The sequence below is a fragment of the Stomoxys calcitrans genome, chromosome 4, assembly GCF_963082655.1.
Source record: "Stomoxys calcitrans chromosome 4, idStoCalc2.1, whole genome shotgun sequence".
NCBI lineage: Eukaryota > Metazoa > Arthropoda > Insecta > Diptera > Muscidae > Stomoxys > Stomoxys calcitrans.
Genome location: NC_081555.1, coordinates 140,758,353 through 140,764,913, shown reverse-complemented (window position 1 = coordinate 140,764,913; position 6,561 = coordinate 140,758,353). Strand labels below are relative to the sequence as shown.

At 38.5% G+C, this 6,561-nt stretch overlaps 1 long non-coding RNA gene across 1 annotated transcript; it reads right to left on the bottom strand.

Annotated features, from left to right (window-relative positions):
* Positions 1 to 558: 558 nt before the first annotated feature.
* On the bottom strand, positions 559 to 1,328 carry LOC106088530 (uncharacterized). Its single transcript, XR_001221465.2, has 2 exons — positions 1,168 to 1,328; positions 559 to 1,102 (listed from the first exon to the last, which is right to left on the bottom strand). It is a non-coding gene; the product is annotated as an uncharacterized LOC106088530 (long non-coding RNA).
* Positions 1,329 to 6,561: the final 5,233 nt, after the last annotated feature.

The window sequence follows — 6,561 nt, the reverse complement described above, 5'->3', positions numbered from 1 at the left end:
AACCTGCTGTTTTAAGCTACCAAAACACCATTTGAAGATAAATGTTTAGAAAACGCAAATGAGGCAAAAAATCACTTTTCCCCCTCCAACAATATCGCCACAGCCACTGAGGCTGAGGCTGAGGCAGCATTCAAGTAATGAAGCGTAATGAAGATTGACCAAACAAAGGCGTAAAGCTAAGTAATTTTTTGGTACGTTTCTACAAACTTGACCTACTTTCGATTGAAAGGGGCGTTTGTGTATTCCAGAGTGAGGTTCCAAGTTTCGCAGAGAGTAGTCTTTTTTTTTAGGGGATTTTTGGTTTGTTTGTTCTAATCACTTCTTAAATGGCAGTCATTATTCCATTTAAGAGCCATTGGATTGGCTTCACCTACGGCTATATGGGATAGTTTTTTTTGGTCTTCCCTTCCCAAAATTTTTACCAACGGAACGAATCATTATTGGTAGTAGTAGTAGTTATTGTTGTTGTTTTTTTTTTTGAAAAATTATTTACTTCTATGTTTGGGGTTATTTCATGGATTTTGCGTGTGCTTTTGAAACCATTTACCACCAAAGTAATTGAAACTTGACACAGTTTTTATTCACTCCATCGCCATTGCCATCTCCACCTACAACGCCTTCTTAATTCTTTTTTCGTTCTTATTATGGTTTTGTAAATTTCTTCTTTGGGGGGAATACTCAATTGTATTGCTTCACATGCGTAACGAATTGCAGAAGAATAATAAATTCGTTAAATTTTGTTATTAAATCGCAAATTGAACGTTCGTTATTGTATTGAAATTTTCGTTATGCTAATTGTTTGTGTCGACCATAACGCTCCAGGGGGAGCCCATGTCTCAATGTAACCCCCCCCCCCCACACCCCAACACAGATCTTTGTGATGGCATAGATGGATGCTACAGCACCTCAAAATGTATCTTGTTGGGCTTGAAGGCGTCATTAAAATGTCTTGTCAGCCAGAGAGAAAAAACGAGTACATATCCCATTTTTTGGGGATGTGGGTGTTGCCGGTTATGATCGCATTTTGGGTTATTGCCATTGCCAGGGGGAAAAGTGAACAGCTGTGTTCACTTTTGAGCATCGTGATACGTATTCGCTTGGGCTACAAGCAAAAGTATTACCAATTAAGATAAAAAGTTGTGGTCACATAAAAAAAAAAGAAATTACCTTTTATGAAATGTATGTCATCCATGTCAAAACGTCTGTTTTCCAAGTAATTACAAAAAATAATAATGAATTAGTTTTGGCACGCTTTACGAATAAATGAGATTTTGGATGATATAGCAAAAAAGATGAGAATTTGGATTTTTCTATAAAATTTGCTCGAAAATATCTTGGTTGAAAAATTTTGTCAAAATTGATTTTCAATAAACGTTTGCCAACACAATTGTTTTGAAATATTGGGTTGCCCAAAAAGTAATTGCGGATTTTTTAAAAGAAAGTAAATGCATTTTTAATAAAACTTAGAATGAACTTTAATCAAATATACTTTTTTTACACTTTTTTTCTAAAGCAAGCTAAAAGTAACAGCTGATAACTGACAGAAGAAAGAATGCAATTACAGAGTCACAAGCTGTGAAAAAATTTGTCAACGCCGACTATATGAAAAATCCGCAATTACTTTTTGGGCAACCAAATATAATAACCCTGTATTTTCCTAACTTTGACTAGACCAATCGAAAAGTTTACCAGATCACTGTGTTATGTATAAAGCAAAGATCCTTGCAATTATAAAATTTAGCGGAGTGGTTAAGATATGTTTTAACGAGGGATAATAAAAGGGTGATCTCAGAATGTCCGGTTGGAGAGAAGGTGCGGATATTAATTCGCCACATGTCCCTATGGACATACACCTAAGCCAGTTATTAGTTTTTTTGTAGCCTCTAAATACTAAAAAATGTAACCTCGACTACCGGGCGCCCCGGTAGCCGAGTTGATAGCGTGCTTGGATTACCAGTGCAGGGGTCGTGGGTTTAATTCCCGCCAGAAGCCTTTGTCTGTCGCCACTGTGGTATTACAATAGACTTAAAAATGTCTAAGTGAGTCGGTAAAACACTGCCACTCTTTTCTAACCTCCTAACCTTGAAAATATCCAAGTCAGGGATTCCGTGCTACTTACAAAATTCCTCATTTTTACCATTCCACTCAGTTGGTTCAAATCTGGTATTGCTTTGGAGTCTGTTAGCCGTGAAAGTCGGGCAATGACTCCAACTTACAGTGGGATAGAATAGAAAAGAGCGTGGGCGACGAACACAAAAAGAGGCTAATATTGAAACGAAGTAAGAAGGAAATCAGAATAGCTTTCGGTATCATTACGGGAGACATAAGACTACGTGGTCAGTATTGCATTATAGTTATGGCAAATGATAGGATGTTTAGGCCATTTGGGGAAGATGATGAGTCGTTGCACTGTGGGATAGATAGAAAAAAAGTAGTAAAAAATAGGCCGTTTGAGAATGGGTAGAGATATCTCTTTGTAGTGAATGGTTAGAGCTAAGGTGTTAACGAGATCATATGCAAAATTTTAAGGCCCTAGGTAGTCCATGAGCCTGAAATGCCTCTAAAATTGTTCACCTCGGCATTTCGAAAACTTGTTTGGGCTGCCAAAACTTCACAGAAGAAAATAACTTTAAGAAACAACAAACTACGAAATTTGTATGGGGGTATACTAATCTAGTAATTTCTTTTGTAACACCTTCAAATATTCGCTTATAAAGTATTTATATTCTTGATCGTCTCGACGTTCCGAGTCGATCTAGCCATGTCCGTCCGTCCGTCTGTCAAAATCACGATAGAGGTCGAACGCGTAAAGCTAGCCGCTTGAAATTTTTCACAGATACTTAATATCGATGTAGGTCATTGGGGATTGGAAATGGGTCATATTGGTTCAGATTTGGATATAGCTCCTATACAAACCGATCTCATGATTTGATTTTCTTGAACCCCTGGAAGCCGCAATTTTTGTCCGATTTGACTGAAATTTTGCATGCGGTGTTTTGTTGTGAATTCCAACAACTGTGTCAAGTACGGTCAAAATCGGTATATAACCTGATATAGCTCCCATATAAACCGATCTGACTTCTGGAGCCCCTGGGAGTCACAATTTTTGTCCGATTTGGCTAAAGTTTGGCAGATAGTGTTCAGTTCCTATTTCCAATAACTGTGCCAACAGTCCAAATCAGTCGATAACCTGATGTAGCTACCTTATAAAGCGATTTCCCGATTTGCCTTCTTCGGCCCCTGGAAGCCTGGAATTTTTGTCCGATTTGGCTGAAATTTTGCATTTGGTATTCTGTTATGACCTTCAACAAGTGTACTAAGTAAATTCCAAATCGGTCTATAACCTGATATAGCTCCCACATAAACCGATCTGCCGATTTGACTTCTTGATTCGCTGCAAGCCACAATTTTTGTCCGATTTTGCATGCGGTGTTTTTACGACTTCTAACAACTGTGAGGTACAAATCAGTCTATAACCTCATATAGCTCCCATATAAACTGGTCTCTGTATTATCCTTGTTCGGTTCCTAGAAGCTTTTATATTTGCTGGTTTAACCGAAGTTTGGTATGCAGAATGAAATTATGCCCTTCAACTACTTTTATTTTGCAAACATTTCTAGCAGAATCCATGGTGGTGGGTTTCCAAGCTTCGGCCCGGCCGAACTTAGCACGCTTTTACTTGTTTTTTCAATTCTATTTCACAGTGAAACGTTTCATCATCTGAAAGCATTTAATGTTCTAAAAATGCTATCACTTGCCTTAACTCTTCTGCGTAAGTGAGCTCGTAGTCTTATGTGACCCATAAATCATTAGTTGAAGCTATACTGATCTCCTTCTTAATTGCTTTCAGTATGAGCCTCGTCTTCTCGAGATAAAAATCCCCTGTTGAATTTTCATGTTCTTCGTCCAAGACCTTTATTATGAATGCTTCGCCACGAATTACCAAGTTCACAGATGGTAGTCCTGTGGTCTTAACAGCCAATTTTTTTGCCCTTTCATGCTCGCTATGGCCCGGCACCCAAACAGTGGGGATGGTGCCTTCCTCAGAGAAGGTGTTAATCTCCTTAATGCATTGCAAGACAATCTGTGGCCTCACCTTCCTGATTATTATAGTTCTAATGGCCACCTGACTGTCCGTTATGATGTTCGCATTCAATATCCTCGTCCCAGTTTTTCGAAACCAATTTCAATCCATCCATGTTTCCCATCGACGCCTCGATTATACTGTGATGGTATGAGCTGCTCCCATCCTCAATCCATTCTCTCATTGCCTTAAGTCTCACAGCCGCAGTGATTGCCTCGCACTCAATCTGTATGTCTATGGGTCGGATATCTTGAATAGTCTCCAGTGCCCTAGTGGGTACAGATATCGAAATCGTTCTATTGATGAAACGTGCTGCTTCAAATGCCTCCTCCCATATACCCAATCTAATTATTTTCTTTAAATTCTGTTAAAATTGGCTTTTGATAAAAAATTTTGTTAACATTTAATTTTCAATAAAAATTCAATATTATGTGAATTTTATGGAATTTCCAGTTTTATTTATTTTTTTTTGTAACAAACAACAAAATTGTGCAATATTTTCATTTAAGCTCTTAATTCCCTTACGTAAGTTTTTCACTTTCGTTAATGACTGTATGTCGGTGACTGTTAGTTGCCACATAAGACCAACAATCTTTGTAAAAAATTCAATTTTTTAAAGAAGGCTGTCGTAGCTACGCAATTTTTCCATTATGCCAAATCATGTTTTTCTTCCAATGGGATATAATAACGTTTTTTAGTAAACGTTTTATTTCAAACAGACACTATCAAAGAAAATACAAACGTGTCAACATGTAACTGACAATAAACAAAACTCCATAAAATAATCTGCACAGTGGTCAAGAAAACTCAAAAGTGTTTGTCATTTTATATATAAAAAAAACTATCACTGCAACACACAAAAAGATGCATTGGAAAAATAGTTATCAGACGAACTTGCTGCTAGAGGCCGTGGCTTGATTTTAACAAGTAAAAGCGTGGTAAGTTCATCAGGGCCGAATCTTATATACCCTCCACCATGGAACTCATTTGTCAAGTTCTTTGCGCAGTATTTCTTTATAGGCAAACAAAGGATAATGAATAAGAATTGTTATGCTATTGGAGCTATATCAAATTATGGACCTATACTTGGGTTGGATGTTGAAGGCCATTGTATCAGGCATTGTTCCAAATTTCAGCCAAATCGGATAAGAATTGCGACCTTTAGAGACTCAAGAAATAAAATCGGGAGATCTATGGACCGATTTAGTTTTTTAAATATGGCACGTATGTTGAAGGTCATAGGAGAAGTTGTTTTGCAAAATTTCTTCCAAATCGGCCCCCCCTTCTGGGGACTCAAGAAGTATAAAGGGGAGATCGGTTTATATGGTACTACTACTAGCTGGACAGGGCCCGCACCGCTGCGCCTTCTTTCACTCTCTTAGTTTACCTGAGCCCTATATTGGCACGGTCAGGAAAAAAGTCCTATTTGGGGGTGCTGGTACGGCCTAACAGTAATTTCGTCTCCATGTGGATATCATATTGGTGCTCTACTCCCAAATACCTTTCGTTTGAGCCTTATATTATTATGGTCAATAATAATAGTCTCAAATACCTTTCATTTGAACTCCATATTGTCATTATTGGTTTATATTTCCATTTGGCGGGCTTTGGAGGTGGAGCGTTCCCCCTGGATATCCCACCCTATATAAGGATATCAAACTTCTGTCTTTGAATTATTATTTTAATAAACTAAATTTCGTTTAAATCGGCCCACCCATCTCCGAGATCTGGGGTTTTTGAAATACGATAAGGGGAGGGTCCGCCCAATAAAGTTTGGATGTTAGAGCTACTTCATTCTCTTGGTTTTTGTGGTGAATTGGAGTAGCCAAACCCTTTGACCCGAAAGTGTATATCAGATTCATAATCTACTCCCAAAAACCACATTTGAGCTTCATATTGCTATAGTCGGTATATATGTGTGGTTTAGGGGGGAGTTCATAAGGGGAGGCACCCTAAAAACTCTTGGCCATAAAACAAATATCAGATTTGAACCCCTTTTTGCCATAATTTACATATATGTCTAGTTTGAGGGGTATGTAGGGAATGGAGCGGCCACCCAAGAACTTGCAAATTGCAAATTTTGCCCATGAAAATTCCACTAAGGAACAGGGGCAAATGAGTGCAGTCCGATTCAAGTTTAAGCTCACTGATAAGGGGCCTCCTTTTTATAGCCGAGTTCGAATGGCGGACTGCTGTGCGACACCTCTTTGGAGACAAGTTTTTCATAGCACAAATGTTGCCAGCATTAGGAGGGGAAAAACCACCGCTGCAAATTTTTTCTAATGGTCTCGCCAGGATTCGAACCCAGGCGTTCAGTGTCATAGGCGGACATGCTAACCTATGCGCTACGGTGGCCTCCCAAAACTTAGCCCTTAAAGATATCAGCATCGTGCTCTACTTTCAAATTTCTTTTACTTGAGCCACAATTGCCATTAATTAAGAGGGATTTTTAGTGGGGTGATACCACCTCCAAACAC